The sequence below is a fragment of the Triticum dicoccoides genome, chromosome 6A (assembly GCF_002162155.2).
Source record: "Triticum dicoccoides isolate Atlit2015 ecotype Zavitan chromosome 6A, WEW_v2.0, whole genome shotgun sequence".
Classification (NCBI taxonomy): Eukaryota; Viridiplantae; Streptophyta; class Magnoliopsida; order Poales; family Poaceae; genus Triticum; species Triticum dicoccoides.
In genome coordinates this window covers 40,778,100-40,794,959 of record NC_041390.1, presented here as the reverse complement: position 1 = coordinate 40,794,959, position 16,860 = coordinate 40,778,100, and the positions used below count along the sequence as shown (strand labels likewise).

General features: G+C 50.8%; 1 long non-coding RNA gene across 1 annotated transcript; it reads right to left on the bottom strand.

The window, feature by feature from the left end:
- Positions 1 to 14,845: 14,845 nt before the first annotated feature.
- LOC119316426 lies at positions 14,846 to 15,826 on the bottom strand. Its single transcript, XR_005152981.1, has 3 exons — positions 15,689 to 15,826; positions 15,460 to 15,616; positions 14,846 to 15,151 (listed from the first exon to the last, which is right to left on the bottom strand). It is a non-coding gene; the product is annotated as an uncharacterized LOC119316426 (long non-coding RNA).
- Positions 15,827 to 16,860: the final 1,034 nt, after the last annotated feature.

Genomic DNA, 16,860 nt, shown 5'->3' with positions numbered 1-16,860 from the left:
CTTTCCATTGAAGAGATCTCTCCTCTCTTCCTTGCCCTGTCTGGGTCCAAGCGGTAGTATCGCTGAGGAGCCAAGCAGCAGTACCGCTCCACAGCGGTAGTACCGCCCGTGGCTCCACAGCAATAGTACCGCTGGGGGCCTGGCACCTCCGCCTTGTCCTCAGCATCTTTGAGAGATTCTCTCTCTCTCGCACGCGCCCCAGCGGTAGTACCGCACTGCCTGCGGTAGTACGGCCGAAGGGTCACAAGCGGCAGTACCGCTCCACAGCGGTAGTACCGCCCGTGACCCCACTGCCGTAGTACCGCTGGGCAGTCTGGCTCCTACCGCCTTGATTCGAGAGGTATTTTTCTCGTGTCGGGTTTTGCGGCACTAGTTACGGTTGTAGAGGCGGTAGTACCGTTCCAGGAGTGGTAGTACCGCCCTACCACCGCGGTAGTACCACATTTGGGTCCTTTCCCTACTAGTCTCCTCAGCACGGCAGTACCGCTGGCTGGCGCGGTAGTAGCGCTGTCCTGGCGGTAGTACCGCCCCCTCTCAGCGGTAGTATCGCCCTGTGCGGGGCTGGTTGGTGGGGGGCAACGGGATTGTTGCCCCCACTATAAAAGGGAGTCCCCTTCTTCTCTCTCACTCACCTCTTCCTCCCCCAAGCTCCATTTATTGCTCAAGCTCCATTAAATGCTCCAAGCTCCATTTTCTCCCGATCTATCTCTCTAGCCAATCAAACTTGTTGATTTGCTCGGGAGTGGTTGAGAAGGCCCCGATCTACACTTCCACCAAGAAATTTTTGATTCCCCCACTCATCCCTAGCGGATCTTGTTACTCTTGGGTGTTTGAGCACTCTAGACGATTGAGGTCACCACGAAGCCATAGTCCATTGTGGTGAAGCTTCGTGGTCTTGTTGGGAGCCTCCGATTAAGTTGTGGAGATTGCCCCAACCTTGTTTGTAAAGGTTCGGTCGCCGCCTTCAAGGGCACCAATTGTGGAATCACGGCATCTCGCATTGTGTGAGGGCGTGAGGAGAATACGGTGGCCCTAGTGGCTTCTTGGGGAGCATTGTGCCTCCACACCGCTCCAACGGAGACGTACTTCCCCTCAAAAGGAAGGAACTTCGGTAACACATCCTCGTCTTCACCGGATCCACTCTTGGTTATCTCTTACCTTTACTTGTGCAAACTCTTTAGTGTTTCTTCCCTTGCTTGCTTGTATGCTTGTTGTTATTGCATCATATAGGTTGCTCACCTAGTTGCACATCTAGACAACCTACTTTGATGCAAAGTTTAATTTGGTAAAGAAAAGTAAAAATTGGTAGTTGCCTATTCACCCCCCCTCTAGTCAACCATATCGATCCTTTCAATTGGTATCAGAGCCTCGTCTCTTTATTAAGGACTTTACCGTCCAAAGAGTATGGTTGATACCGTAGACGGTGTGGAGGAACACTCCGGTGTGAATCCGATCTTGTCTACGGGAGATGGGGGAACCTCGGTCTCTCATGAGGAGTTCAATGTGGCCTTGGAGACATTGAAAACCTCCATGACGACCGAAGTTGAAAGCATGTTTACTAAATTTCTTGAGGGGCTTAAACTATCCACCGCACTGTTGAAAGTGGGTAACCCCGCCAACAAGGTGACGGATGCTATCCCCGACAAGGGGGAAGCTAGTAGTGAAAAGGCTCCTTCTTCTAGTGGTAAGAATGGCACCGGCATCTTTGCCCATGTGGAACCACCACTTGTTTATGGTGGACCGGTTCCTTCTACTCATTTGAATCATGCCGGTCCTCCCCCTAAGATTGTGAAAAATGAGGATTTTGATTCTTGGGTTTACCGCTTTAAACGTCATTTAAATCATGTGAACACTAACCTTTGGAGAATCATTGAAGAAGGTTTCTATCCACATGATCCAAGCAACTTCACTCCTCGGGAAGCCGCGGACAATCAATTCAATGAGAATGCTCTCTTCATCATTCAAGATGCAATTCCACCCGAAGACCTACCTCATCTTCGTCCCTTCGCCTTGGCCAAAGATGCATGGCATTGTGTTGTCTCTCTCTACCGGGGAAGCGCAAGCATCCAACGCTCCAATTATGAAGTGGTACAAGATGAGGCCGATGAGTTTGCAATGAAAGAAGATGAAGAACCTCGTGAGCTTTATCGGAGAGTAACCAAACTCGCGGTCTCACTACGAGATCACGGGAGCAAGGACACGGATGACAATTGGATCAAGCGCAAATTCCTCAAGGCAATGATGCCCTATCACAAGGCCATGTCCTCCGTCATTCGTCAAAGACCGGACTTCCACACTTTGACCTCAAGCGAAGTGTTGGATGAGTTTGTGGCCATGAACATTTTGGACAAGACCGCCGACAATGCGGTGCTCCGTTCTCAACGGGCAAAGAAGTCTAACCTTGCATTGAAGGCCAAGCTCACCGTGGAAGAAGAGAAGAAGAGGAAGAAGAGGAGAGCAACCCCGAAGATACGAAGTATACATATCATGAACACATGGCACTTGCTTCAAGGCAATTTTGGAGCAAGAAAAACTCGAGGCCAAACTTTAGCAAAAATAACTCGAGTGGCACAAGGGGCAAGCAACGTGTAAGGACTTGCTACAATTGCGACAACGTGAGTCATTTCGTTGCGGAATGTCCGTATGAGAAGAGGGAAGACAATGGTGGCAAGCTCATCCGAAAGGACAAGGCCAAGTCATTCCTCAACAAGAACAACTTCACCAAGAAGACTCCTCCCAAGGCTTTGGTTGTGCAAGAAGAGTACAATGAGGATGATGACGATGATGAAGATGATGAGTCGGTTGCCATGGCCTCCGTTGCCATTGCAACAACGTCACGGGTGTCTCTCTTCGACTCACCCAATGAGAGCATCACCGCCAAGTGCCTCATGGCTAAAGCCACCAACAAGGTAACCTCCAACATCAAAACTACCATCATTAATCATCCTTCCCCGACGGATAGCATTAATGAACTTGAGGGAGCTAATGTGGAGGCTAACGAGTTTGAGGCCTTTATGGGCAAACTCAAGGGAAAATCCAAGAAGCACTTTGTTGCTCTCTTGGAACAACTTGGTGAAGCCAATGACATGATCGAGGCTCACGAAGACACCATCTCCAAGATGGAAGGGCATAGTCATGACTATGCCGATGAGATTTCGGATCTTTCCAATGCCCTTGAGGAAGAGCGTGGTCTTCGTTTGGCTCTTGAGGAGTCACACAACATTGATCATGCTAAGTTAAAGAAAGATTATGATCATGTCCTCATTGTTTCTCGTGTGCTAAATTCCGAGAAGGCCAAACTCGGGGTTGATCTTGCTAGACTCAAAGAGGAGTTTGATATACTTGACAAGGCCCACAAGGCCTTGAAGGGTATTGACGCTAGTCTCAAGGAGTCTCATGATCAACTCCAAGTGAAGCTAACTAAGGAGAAAGCAACTTTTCCTCATATGGTTTTAATTGTTAATGCAAATGCTACTAACCCATGTTGTGAGCATATACATCTTGTTGAGGAAAATGCTAAGTTGAAGGAGCAACTTGAGAGAGGTCTTGCGACTTGCATACAAGGCAAGAAGAACCTCAACGATCTCTTGATCAACCAAAAGGGAAGTGTGGTCAAGGAAGGGGTTGGGTACGTGCCCGACTCCAAGAACAAGAAGAAGAATGACAAGACCAAACGACCTCCTCCCCTCATGCAAACCTTTGTGAGGGAGGGAGAGAGTGCCCCTGAGGAGAACAAGAAGAACAATGTCAAGAAGGGCAATGTCACCCCTCTCAACAAAGCCGGCGATTTTAACCCTTCTTATGTGTTATGCCGTGCTAGTGATGGGCATGTTTATGCCAAATTTGTTGGTTCTCTTCATGAGTACATTGAATGGTCTATTTGGGTTCCTAAGACCCTTGTTACTAACATCAAAGGACCCATTACAAAATGGGTACCTAAAACCAAGCATTGATCTCTTGTAGGTGTTTGCTTCTGGTGGTGGATCATGGTTGCTCGATAGCGGAGCTACAAATCATATGACCGGAAGCAAGGACTTGGTGGTGGACGTGCACAAAGTTCCATCTATGCCCACCAATGTCGAGTGGGGTGACGCCTCATCTTCTAAGGTATTGGGACTTGGCAAGGTGGTCATCTCTCATGATCTCACGATCGAGAAGGTCATGCTTATTGAGTCCCTTGCATACAATTTACTTTTCGTTCGTCAACTTGCAATCATGGGCTTTGCCACGTTCTTTGATATTGATACCGTGGCCCTCTTGTGGAGCAAGACTCTTAAAGTAGCTTTTGTTGGGCATGTCGAGAACGGTCTATATGTGATTAACTTTTCGGAGCGACCCACTAAGACCGCGACATGCCTAATGGCTAAAGTTGATGTGGGATGGCTTTGGCATCGCCGTTTAGCCCATGTTAATATGAGATCTTTGCAAAGTCTCCTCAAGGGGGACCATTTCCGTGGACTAACGAATGTTAGTTTTGCTAAAGATCGTGCTTGCAGTGCCTGTATCGAAGGAAAGCTACATGAGAAGGCTCACCCTCCCACGACTATCATTTATTCAAAGAGGCCCTTGGAGCTCCTTCACATGGATCTCTTTGGGCCCCCATTCTTCGATAGTCTTGGAGGTAGGAAGTATTGCTTGGTGATTGTGGATGACTACTCAAGGTACACGTGGGTGTACTTCTTCAAAAGGAAGAGCGAGACCCAACAAACCGTCATTGACTTTGCAAATGAAGCACAACGTCAACACAATGCAAAGATCTTGACAATAAGAAGTGACAACGGCACCGAGTTCAAGAACTACACCTTGGATGAATTTCTTAGTGATGAGGGAATCAAGCATCAATATTCCGCACCATACACCCCTCAACAAAATGGTGTTGCGGAGAGGAAGAATCGGACGTTGATGGATGCGGCAAGGACCATGATGGCGGAGTTCAAGTCTCCGTACAACTTTTGGGCCGAAGCCATCAACACCGCGAGTCATGCATCCAATCGGCTCTACCTCTGCAAGGGCTTGAACAAGACTCCATACAAGATACTCACCGGTAACAAGCCCAACCTCAAGTACTTCCGGGTATTCGGGTGTAAGTGTTTCATTCTCAAGAAAGGTGTTCGGTTGTCTAAATTTGAGGCTAGAGCTTATGAGGGCATATTTGTTGGCTATGCTACAAACTCTCATGCTTACCGTGTCCTCAATAAATCCACGGGACTTATTGAGGAGACGTGTAACGTGGAGTTTGATGAGAATAACGGCTCCCAAGTGGAGCAAAGTGGTACTTGTGATGTAGGTGATGAAATTCCTCCCCAAGCCATAAGAAGAATGGGTGTTGGCTTTATCCTACCCATTGAGGAACCCCTTGTGGCCGAAGGAGAAGGACAAAGCTCCACTCAAGTGGAGCCATCACCAACCCAAGGCCCACACGCTTCCGAAGAACAACATGAAGGCCCTCATCCTCAAGAACATGACCAAGGGCAAGATCACGCTCAAGACGGTGTTGACACATCAAGTGATGCCCAAGGTCAAGTTCTCTCCTCCGAGCAAGTTCAAGAACAAGAACAAGTCCAAGACGACGCTCAAGATGATCAAGTGACCACTCCTCGTCTCACCCCTGAGGAGGAATTAGAGCGTCATGCCGCCAAGGTTTCTTCCAAGCTCTCCACCAAGGATCATCTCATGACGAATGTGCTTGGAAGCTTAAGAAAGGGGGTAAGCACTCGTAGACAATTAGCAAATTATTGTGAGCATCACGCGTTTGTCTCTTGTGTGGAACCCCACAAGGTCTATGAAACGCTATAAGATCCGGATTGGCTCAATGCCATGCATGAAGAACTCAACAACTTCGAGCGCAACAAAGTGTGGAGATTGGTGCCAAGACTGACTGGGAATCACAATATCATAGGAACCAAGTGGATATTTAAGAACAAGCAAGATGCTCATGGGATTATCATTCGCAACAAGGCTCGTTTGGTAGCACAAGGCTACTCCCAAGTCGAGAGTATCGACTACGGTGAAACCTTTGCTCCCGTTGCTCGTCTTGAATCCATTCGCATGTTGATTGCATATGCTTCTCATCATAACTTTAAGTTACAACAGATGGATGTGAAGAGTGCTTTTCTTAATGGTCCTATTAATGAATTGGTTTACGTCAAGCAACCCCCCGGGTTCGAGGATCCCTACTTTCCCGATCATGTGTATCAACTCGATAAGGCACTCTATGGCCTTAAACAAGCCCCACGTGCGTGGTATGACCACCTTACCGACCGTGGTTTTGAAGTTGGGCTAATCGACCCCACTCTTTTTTACTAAGAAGGTCAAAGGGGAGTTGTTTGTGTGCCAATTATATGTTGATGATATTATCTTTGGTTCCCCTAACAAAGCTTTCAATGAGAAATTTGCCGCTCTCATGACCTCAAAGTTCGAGATGTCCTCCATGGGGAGTTGAAGTTCTTTCTAGGGTTCGAAGTGAAGCAAAGAAGAGAAGGAACCTTCATCAATCAATCCAAATACACTCAAGACATGCTCAAGAGATTCAAGCTAAGTGATGTCAAGCCGGCCTCCACTCCAATGCCCACCAAGTGCCAACTTGACTTAGATCCCAATGGTAAAGTGGTGGATCAAAAGGTATATCGCTCCATGATTGGATCCTTGCTTTACCTTTGTGCATCTAGACCGGACATCATGTTGAGTGTGAGAATTTGTGCACGGTTTCAAGCCGCACCTAAGGAAAGTCACTATGTGGCGGTCAAACGAATCTTTCGATATTTGGCTCATACCCCAAACTTTGGCTTATGGTATCCAAGAGGATCAAACTTCAAGCTTGTAGGGTACTCGGATTCCGATTGGGCGGGAGACAAAGTGGATAGGAAGTCCACTTCCGGAGGGTGCCAATTCCTTGGTTGCTCTTGGTAAGTTGGTCCTCCAAAAAGCAAAGTTGTGTGTCTCTCTCGTCCACTGAGGCGGAGTATGTTGCCGCCGGTAGTTGTTGTGCACAACTCCTATGGATGAGGCAAACTTTAAAGGATTACGGTGTCACTTGTGACAAAGTGCCTCTTTGGTGTGACAATGGAAGTGCCATCAAGATCTCCCTCAACCCGGTGCAACACTTCAAGACGAAGCATATTGAGATTCGGTATCACTTCATCCGGGATCACATTAGGCGAGGAGAGATCGAGCTCAACTATGTCAACACTCATGACAACCTTGCACATATTTTCACGAAGCCCTTGGATGAAGCAAGATTTCGTGAGTTAAGGCATGAGCTAAATATCATTGATTTGAGCAATGTGGCTTGAACCCTTGCACACCCCACCACGCTCATTTTGTTGTCTAGTTTAGGTGTAGGCATGGACATAGGGGGAGTGTTGTTCTCTCAATGAACTCTCCCTCCCCCCATTATGCATAAATTGATCAAGTCTTTCTTTTTAGCCATTGTTGATGGTACTTGTGCTTCAAAAACGAGTTTTGGTCATGCGCCCAAGGTTAAAATCTTTGCGGCGCCATACCTTTTGACTCAAACATAGGTGGCCTCGGCCACCGCCCTCTTTTAAAGAGGTGTGTCTGGGTCGTTTGCTGGTGTGCTCTTTCTCTTGCCGTTTTTGTCTTTCCGTCGAGCAAAAGCCTTGTTTGTTTAGTTGCTGTGGCGTGCTGGGCGGTACTACCGCTGTTGGTGCGCGGTACTACCGCTCGTTAGCGGTACTACCACCCCCCAGCATGGTACTACCGCTGAGGGACGGGACCAGGGGGTTAAGTCGGGGCAGGGGGAGGTTTCTTCTCCCGCATACCCATTCACTTCGCCCCCTCTTTTCTCTTCCTCTCTCCAGCCTCCACTCGCCGCGGGAGGGCTCCGGCGGATCTCCGTCTCCAGGGCGTCCCTCTCCATTTCCTTTGGTGGAGTCGATCCCCACCTCGTTCTCTTGCCATGGATGCCGGTATTGCCCTTGTTCCTTCTTTCGTTTTGTCTCGTTTTCAGATCTTGTTTCTTAAGGGCAATGGTGGTTGCATCTCTAGATTTTTGGCTAAATCTAGGCTTGAGTTGGTTGGAGAAGGCAACTAGACTATCTCGATTAGAGTTTGGTAGGATTATTTTTGAATTTGGTAGGCCGGTAGTGCCGGATCTGAACACGGTAGTAGGAAACCGCTGTTTCACCGCCTCGTGCTGTAGGAAACTGCTGTTTCTCCGCCTCGAGCAGTACTACCGCTCTCTTTGGAGCGGTACTACCGCTTGACCTAGAGCGGTACTACCGCTCCCTTTGGGGCGGTACTACCGCGGGCATGTCATGGTACTACCGCTGCATGCCAAATTCCATCATTTTCCTGCCTTACCTTGATCATTTTTGTTGAGTTCGTTGGCTTATGCTCATTCTTTCTGTTTGTTTTGCGTGTTATTGTGTTTGGCTCCAAGTGATGACCATTCCGAGCACCAAGGTCGCCGTATCAACCCCGGGCGTGCTACATCAAAACGCTACCGCACCTCAGAGCCAGCCGGTGGTTCCTCGAGCACCCAACCGCCTCCAGCAAGTGCATCTGCAAGTGTTCCTCCACCTCCTCGGCAATCGAAGCGATCCACCAACAAGCCAAAGGGGAAGACTGTGACTGAGATGACCAACAAGGAGTTTTGGGAGAAGCATCGCCGCAACCCCTATGCGGTGGACCAAGAACCCACTTTGGTCAACCGCCCGTTCTGGAACCATTTTCAGTTTGCCATCTACTTTGATGTGATCAAGGTCAAGAAGAATCTTTTTGTTGATGTTCGCTCCATTGACGCTGATGCTATGGAGAAGGACCCGGAGTACTTTGGCGAAGCCCTTCAGATGTGCACTCAGCTGAACATTCTCAGGATCATGCAATTCAACAAGGATTTCGATGCAGATTTAGTGGCTCAATTCTATGCCACCATCCATCTTGGGATGGATGTCGAGAGGACTCTGACATGGATGACCAATGGCAAGCTACTTTCGGTCAAGTGGAAGGCTTTCATGGAGTTACTTGATGTGGTGGATCACGGGCTTGAGACTCATGTCGGTTTCCGCCCTCACCGCAACGCTACGTCCACCCACAAGCAAGCCCTTTGGCCCTACTGCACTGTGAAAGTTCACCCAGTAACTGAGAAGAAGACCTATGAGCTGTCTCCGTATCTGGACATTCTTCATCGCATCTTCCGTGAGACTCTCTTCCCTCGGATCGGGAATCTGGATATGGTCCACTCTTACCTCATGAACATGCTCCTTTTCTGTCAGCATGAGAAGGAAGCAAGCACTGGAGAGAGCTTGGATATTTCTCATGTCATGTGGTCTGAACTTCTCTCCGCCGTGTCTGAGCGCAAGTGCCCTATATATGGTCCATTCATCATGAGGCTCATTGAGAGGGCCTGGGCACAAACTTATCCCAGAGTGTTGCTAGAAACTAGAGACTTGGTTTCCATGAGATCAAGCGTCTGAGGAAGAAGGACAATTGGACAGCGCCTCACACAGGGGGTCCATCTGCTACTGCTGCCACAGGGGGTCTGTCTGCTGCTGCTGCTACCATGGGGACCGAGGGTGGGGCTGCTACTGATGATCATGAGGACTTTGGCCCCTCTAGTACAGAACCGTCGTGGGCACAGAAGCTTAAGCGCAAGATGAAGAAGCTTTTCTGCATGGAGTCTCATGGTCAGTACATGACGCATGTGGCGGAGAAGCATGCCAGGACGCGCCACAAGGAGCTCATGCGTCATATGGGAGCAACAATTGCCAGTGGGTCTGAGGGTCAGATCACTGAAGAGGAGGACTGGATTCATCAGAATTGCCATTGGACCGACTCCGATGCCGAGCAGTTTTCGACCCACAATGAAGATGCAGAGATGTGATGTTCGAGATCGTCTTCTTTCCATCACCTGGAGTCATAGCGTCACTCTTTGCCCTTTTTGGTGTCTCGCTGCCAAAGGGGGAGAGAGTGTAGGGATTTGTCTTATTGCCGTGCTTTGAGTCGTTGAGTCATCTTGTGGTTTCTTGTTGTGTGTTCTCTCGGTGTCTTTATTTGGTTTGGTTTGGTGTGAGACCTAAGTTCTAGACATATGGTGTGAGCCATATGCTCCCTATCGCTACCTTATTACTTATGTCTTTTCAGAGTACTGTAGTTTATTATGAGATGCATGCTTGTCCTGTTTATTCTCTTCTCTCATATATCTTGTGCTTAGTATTATTGGACTATAAAATATAGGGGGAGTGTTGATCCGAATGTGTGTGTCGTGCCATACCTTGGTGCACACATTCTGGGGGAGCCCGTCTATATTTCGTAGTTCTTAGTTTTCTTCGTTTTATTTCTTTTCCTTGCGCAAATCCCTAGTTATCATCAATCCACCAAAAAGGGGGAGATTGTTACGGCATATCTCTCTCAAGGTAGTTTTGGTGATTGATGACAACATGTTTGCGGACTAATCTTGTGCTTTGAATAATTCACAGATTCTCCCCTGGCACGAGACGCTTTCTTCCCCTCGGAGTGTATTTCAAGACGGTGTAGCTCTTTCGTTTCTTTCTCGGTGGACTAGTTGCGTAGAGGGCACCGTACTATCAAGAGGGGGTCCGCTGGGGTATTGCATGGGTGGAATCATCACGTACACATCAGCTTCTCACCCTCCGAGCATCTCCTTTCCATTGAAGAGATCTCTCCTCTCTTCCTTGTCTTGTCTGGGTCCAAGCAGTAGTACCGCGCAACCCAGCGGTAGTACCGCTGAGGAGCCAAGCGGCAGTATCGCTCCACAGCGGTAGTACCGCCCGTGGCTCCACAGCAGTAGTACCGCTGGGGGCCTGGCACCTCCGCCTTGTCCTCAGCATGTTTGAGAGATTCTCTCTCTCTCTCTCTCTCTCTCTCTCTCTCTCTCTCTCTCTCTCTCTCTCTCTCTCTCTCTCTCTCTCGCGCGCGCGCGCGCGCGCGCGCGCGCCCCAGCGGTAGTACCGCACTGCCTGCGGTAGTACGGCCGAAGGGTCACAAGCGGCAGTACCGCTCCACAGCGGTAGTACCGCCCGTGACCCCACTGCCGTAGTACCGCTGGGTAGTCTGGCTCCTACCACCTTGATTCGAGAGGTCTTTTTCTCGTGTCGGGTTTTGCGGCACTAGTTACGGTTGTAGAGGCGGTAGTACCATTCCAGGAGCGGTAGTACCGCCCCTACCACTGCGGTAGTACCGCATTTGGGTCCTTTCCCTACTAGTCTCCTCAGCGCGGCAGTACCGCTGGCTGGCGCGGCAGTACCGCTGTCCTGGCGGTAGTACCGCCCCCTCTCAGCGGTAGTATCGCCCTGTGTGGGGCTGGTTGGTGGGGGGAACGGGATTGTTGCCCCCACTATAAAAGGGAGTCCCCTTCTTATCTCTCACTCACTTCCTCCTCCCCCAAGCTCCATTTATTGCTCAAGCTCCATTAAATGCTCCAAGCTCCATTTTCGCCCGATCTATCTCTCTAGCCAATCAAACTTGTTGATTTGCTCGGGAGTGGTTGAGAAGGCCCCGATCTACACTTCCACCCAAAAATTTTCGATTCCCCCACTCATCCCTAGCGGATCTTGTTACTCTTGGGTGTTTGAGCACCCTAGACGGTTGAGGTCACCACGGAGCCATAGTCCATTGTGGTGAAGCTTCGTGGTCTTGTTGGGAGCCTCCGATTAAGTTGTGGAGATTGCCCCAATCTTGTTTGTAAAGGTTCGGTCGCCGCCTTTAAGGGCACCAATAGTGGAATCACGGCATCTCGCATTGTGTGAGGGCGTGAGGAGAATACGGTGGCCCTAGTGGCTTCTTGGGGAGCATTGTGCCTCCACACCGCTCCAACGGAGACGTACTTCCCCTCAAAAGGAAGGAACTTCGGTAACACATCCTCATCTTCACCGGATCCACTCTTGGTTATCTCTTACCTTTACTTGTGCAAGCTCTTTAGTGTTTCTTCCCTTGCTTGCTTGTATGCTTGTTGTTATTGCATCATATAGGTTGCTCACCTAGTTGCACATCTAGACAACCTACTTTGATGCAAAGTTTAATTTGGTAAAGAAAAGTAAAAATTGGTAGTTGCCTATTCACCCCCCCCCTCTAGTCAACCATATCGATCCTTTCACGCGGTAGTCGATGCAGAAGCGCCACATGCCGTCCACCTTGCGGGCTAGGAGCACCGGCGCGGTGAAGGGTGATGTGGATATCCGGATAATGCCAGCGGCCAACATGAGTGCACACTGGCACTCCAACTCATCCTTCTGTAGCTGAGGGTAGCGGTAAGGCCGAACCGCCACCGGGGTGGAGCCCGGCAAGAGGTGGATCCGATGGTCGTACACCCGGGCGGGCGGCCCCGCGGCTCGTCGAAGATGTCGTGGTGCTGCTGCAGATGAGAATCCAGGAGGGGGTGGTCGGCCTCCGCGGACGCAGTGGCCAGCTGGAGCTGGGGGCGGCTGGCGCAGCGCTCCCAAGGCCGTCCCACCGGATACGGTGGTTCATCCGCCAGAACGTCATCGTCAGGGCGTCGAAGTCCCAAAGGATGGGACCGAGGGTCCATAGAAAATCCAGGCCAAGGATGAAGTCGAAGCAGCCTAGGTCGATCCCGGCACAGGTAATGGAGAAGTTTTCGTCGCCGATGGAGATGGGAACGTCGTGTGCTAGCCCATGACATTGGAGGCGATCGCCGTTCGCCACGATGACCCGCAGGCGCTCCCCGCCTGTCGACGGAAGTGCTAGACGACGCATGGTCGCCGCGGGCAGGAAGTTATGGGTGGAGCCGGTATCCACCAAGGCCACGAGCTGCTCGCCCTGTATGAGCACCGGCAACAGCATGGTCCGCTCGTCACGGATGCCGGCGAGGGCGTGGAGGGAGACGACGAAGGCCGTCGCCGTGGGATCCGTGGAGGTGTCCGCAGTCGCCGCAAGTGGTGGGGTCTCGTCGATCGAGGCGTCCTCCTCGGTGTAGTCGACCGTCTCCAAGTAGAAGAGGCGCAGACAGACATGTGTCGGCGTGTAGGGCTCATCGTAGTTAAAGCAGAGGCCTTGGAGCCGCCGCTCCATCTGCTCCGCCGGAGAAAGACGACGGAAGGGCCGCGTTGTGGCTGGAGGTGCCGGCGCGGCCTGAGGTGGACGGCCGGGCGCCGGGCCTGGACGTGTGGTCGGGCGGCCTCCCCACGGTGGCGCGGCAGGCTGCACGGCCTAGGCCCGACTCTCGAAGGCGCGGGCGTAGTACATGGCCTGCTGGAGATCCTGAGGTCCACGGAGCTCCACGTCGACGTGGATGTGGTCCGGAAGGCCACCAACGAAGAGGTCGGCCCGCTGCTGGGCCGTAATGCCCGTCGCGTGGCAGGCCAGGGCCTGAAAACGGTCGGTGAAGTCCTGCACCGTGGAGGTGAAGGGGAGGCGACCGAGCGCCGCCAGGCGGCTCCCGCGAACCGGAGGCCCGAAGCGAAGGAGACAGAGCTCGCGGAAACGCTCCCACGTAGGCATGGCGCCCTCGTCCTGCTCGAGGGCGTAGTACCAGGTCTGGGCCGCGCCACGGAGGTGGTAAGACGCGAGCCACGTCCGCTCTGATGCAAGGGTGCGCTGCCCGCAAAAGAACTGCTCACACTGGTTGAGCCAGTTAAGGGGATCTTCTGTGCCGTCATAGGTGGCGAAGTCGAGTTTGGCGAACCGCGGCGGTGTCGGCTGCGGCCCGCCGTGCCGAGCAGGCTCGGAACAGTGAAGCGGGGGGTGCCTGGTCGGAGTAGTCTGGGTACTGGCTGGCGGGACCGGATGGCCCGCTGAACTACGGGAACGAAGTCGGCTCAACCGGGGCCGTGGTGTAGACTGGTGGAGGCGAAGACCCCGTCACCCACGCTGGCAGGGGGGGCGGGGACGGGGGAAACCGGACCTGATGGATCGGTAACCCGGTAGTCGAGGCCGCGCCCGAGCTGGTCCCGGAGGATGATGGCGCGGAGAACGACGGTGGAAGCAGGCCCTGGGACGCCGTCGACGGCGGCTGCTGGACCGGCCATGCGGTGGACGGCGACTGCTGCAACGGCCATGTGGTGGACGGCGGTTGCTGCAACCAGGAGGCGGCCGAGGCTGCCGGCGGCACAGGCCAGAGGGGTGCCGCGGCCGGCGCTGGCCCGGATGCCAAGCCCGCCTGGGTCGGCCAGAACGGGGACCCGCCGAGCGCGGGCGCGCCCTGATACGATGCAAAGGGGCCCGCCCCGCCCCCGTACTGCGGCTGCTGCTGTAGGAGAAGGCCAGGGGCGGCGATCGGGGCCGACGGCGGGTGAGCGTAGGCCCCGGCCCCATATTGCTGTTGGAGCTGAAGACCGTGGACGGTGGTGACGAGGTGATGTAGCGTGGCAGCGAGTTGCTCCGGAGACAAGGCGGCCACCGGCGATGGTGCAGATGCGCCCGGGGACGGCGGTGCAGGCGGCGCCGAGGAAGAGACGGGACACGCCAGCGAGGTCCCGGCGGATGTGGTCGGCACGGTGATGATCGGCGCCGTCGTCATGGGCGCGGTGGTACCGACGGGCAGCGGCGGCGGTGATGGCGGTAGCGACATGATCGCAACGTGGTCTCTGATTACCAAATTGGTAGGACTAGGGTTCCTACCGGTGCGGCTACGCAGGTTATAGGGACAAGGTGGGGGAGGAGGAGGGCTGGAGCGCGCGCGCCGGTGAGTGGGAGCCGTCGCGGCTAGGGTTTAGGTGCGGCGGCGGTTGGCTGGTGGCGGCTAGGGTTCCGGCTCCTCAGGGAGCCGGGCAACAGAAGATGATAATATCTTTATTGCTTCATTCTCAAAGAGTCTTACAGCCTATATTTATAATCTAAATAATTTGCATAAGAATTAATCCTAAGATAACTCGTGGGCCAAGCCCCAAACTAATGCCCGGTGGGCCTTCTCCGGTTATAAGCTAAACCGGTCATAACAAGATCATTGCTAAAAAGACAACTTCCAGCATGCACATACTCGAAAGACATCTAAAAATACACACCTTATCAGGGCGGTAAACTCTATATGATGCTCCAGGGTAACAAATCATCTTCAGAGCTGTTGCAAATTGGATTAGAATCCAATTCTCAGTGTCAATGCCAGATTTCATCATAAAATCCTTAAGAAGAAGGCGCAAGAACTTCAAATGTTCCTTTCACGCAATTCGATTTGATGCAAGCGATGAGCTTCCTTAATAATAGAATCGTTAACCTGGATAAAGAGGAGCATTTGCTTTAATAAGTGAAAGAAACACAAAAGGTTAAAAATTTCTAGAAGTTGGTACATCGCTGAATAAAACAAACTGTGGTTCTCAAATTTCAACTTAGAGTATGGTATGTCTATAAAAAATTTCAATCATTGACAATAAAGTGTTATAAGCACACAATAAGTCAGGAAAGACTGGCATCGCATAATCAGAGTAGGTTTATTGATGCTTACGAAAGAAAATAAAGTACCACTAACATTGACAAGAGAGAATATCATTGTGAGAAATAAGGAAGGACAAGTGGTAAGCTCACCGTCTCAAGCTTGCAAGTAATGTCATGTTGATGTAAGTACAATGTTAAATCTTCAGTAGGATCTGAGTCTTTTAGGCGATAAAGTACGCATGGGCTTCTTCTGACTACAAATTATCATCTCACAATCCGGAACATCAACATGCAGACAGGTTATTCCCTGAAAAGTCAAATCGTGATCAATATTGTTCACCCAGAGAAGCAACAAGAAAGATAATAAAGTTATACTGACCAGGTTCATTTCAATTATTGCTTTATATTGCGCACTCCCTACAACTAATTTCTTCCCATAACCACACAACTCAGTGAGCCTCTTGGCCAGGTGATCGTCAATAGCATTGTTAGCTATGTCAATTGGGGAGGGCACCGTCTCATTTCGTATGAATTCTTTCAGACTCTGAGAAATAAACACAGAAGAGCATCAAAAAGCTTGTCAAATACAGTATAACGCAAGTGTCTAAATCATGAAATGAGGCAGGATCATTGATTAAAAAATGGGAGCGTTACTAACCAGCGGTGGTAAGCATTCCCAGGAATCCTGTAGAAAAAGCAGAGAGTAATCAATTAAAAATCTTGTCAGATACAATGCAAGTGTCTAAATCATGAAAGGAAGCATGGTAATGTAGTAGCAGTGTGTCAATCATAAAGTATAGTGTTGCTTAAGCCTTTGTATGTATAATTCTCTCGGTAATGCTCTCAAATGTTCATGCACAGAGCTAGATGTTAGTGTTCTGTCATTCTTGGTAGGAGTACCATGTCAGAGCTCATTCATTCCTAGCTAGGAAGATGTAATCACTTAGTAGAAATTTATGCATAGTAGTACACGCTCAGGTTTCAACCGACGGCGACGCTAATTGATCTTTTAAGGATCTATTAGCAAATGTCTGGCCACTGAAGGCGGTGCACCATGGCACCAAAACAGAGCATCTGAACATGGTAATGAGGAAAGACTACAACTAGGAAAAAGTTAGAGACGTTTTATAATCCACCCACTCACTCGTAGCAACATAAATTGGCAATGGAGACTGATAGTGAATTTTGCAAAGCACTGCTCTGTTCAAGTTGGCAGCAAGAAGCGTAAGGAAATAGTACTATGACAAAAACAGTAAGAAAGAAAATGGGAGCGTTACTAACAAGCCGTGGCATGCATGCCCATAGGTCCTGTAGAAAAAGCAGAGAGAAATCAATCAGATGATGTTGAATTTTTCACTGATGGCAAACTAAGGAGCATCAGCAACGGGAAAACAAGTACCTTGGCTGGATTGTGGAGGCAGGCCCCGTCATCAAAGGAGAAAACTGCGATGCCAGAGGGTGCTTCGTATAGCAGCGTAGCCATGTCTCCTGCCGAGGATCCAAGAGCAAAACTTACTCGCAGAACCTCCAGATTTCTCCAGAGAGAGAGAG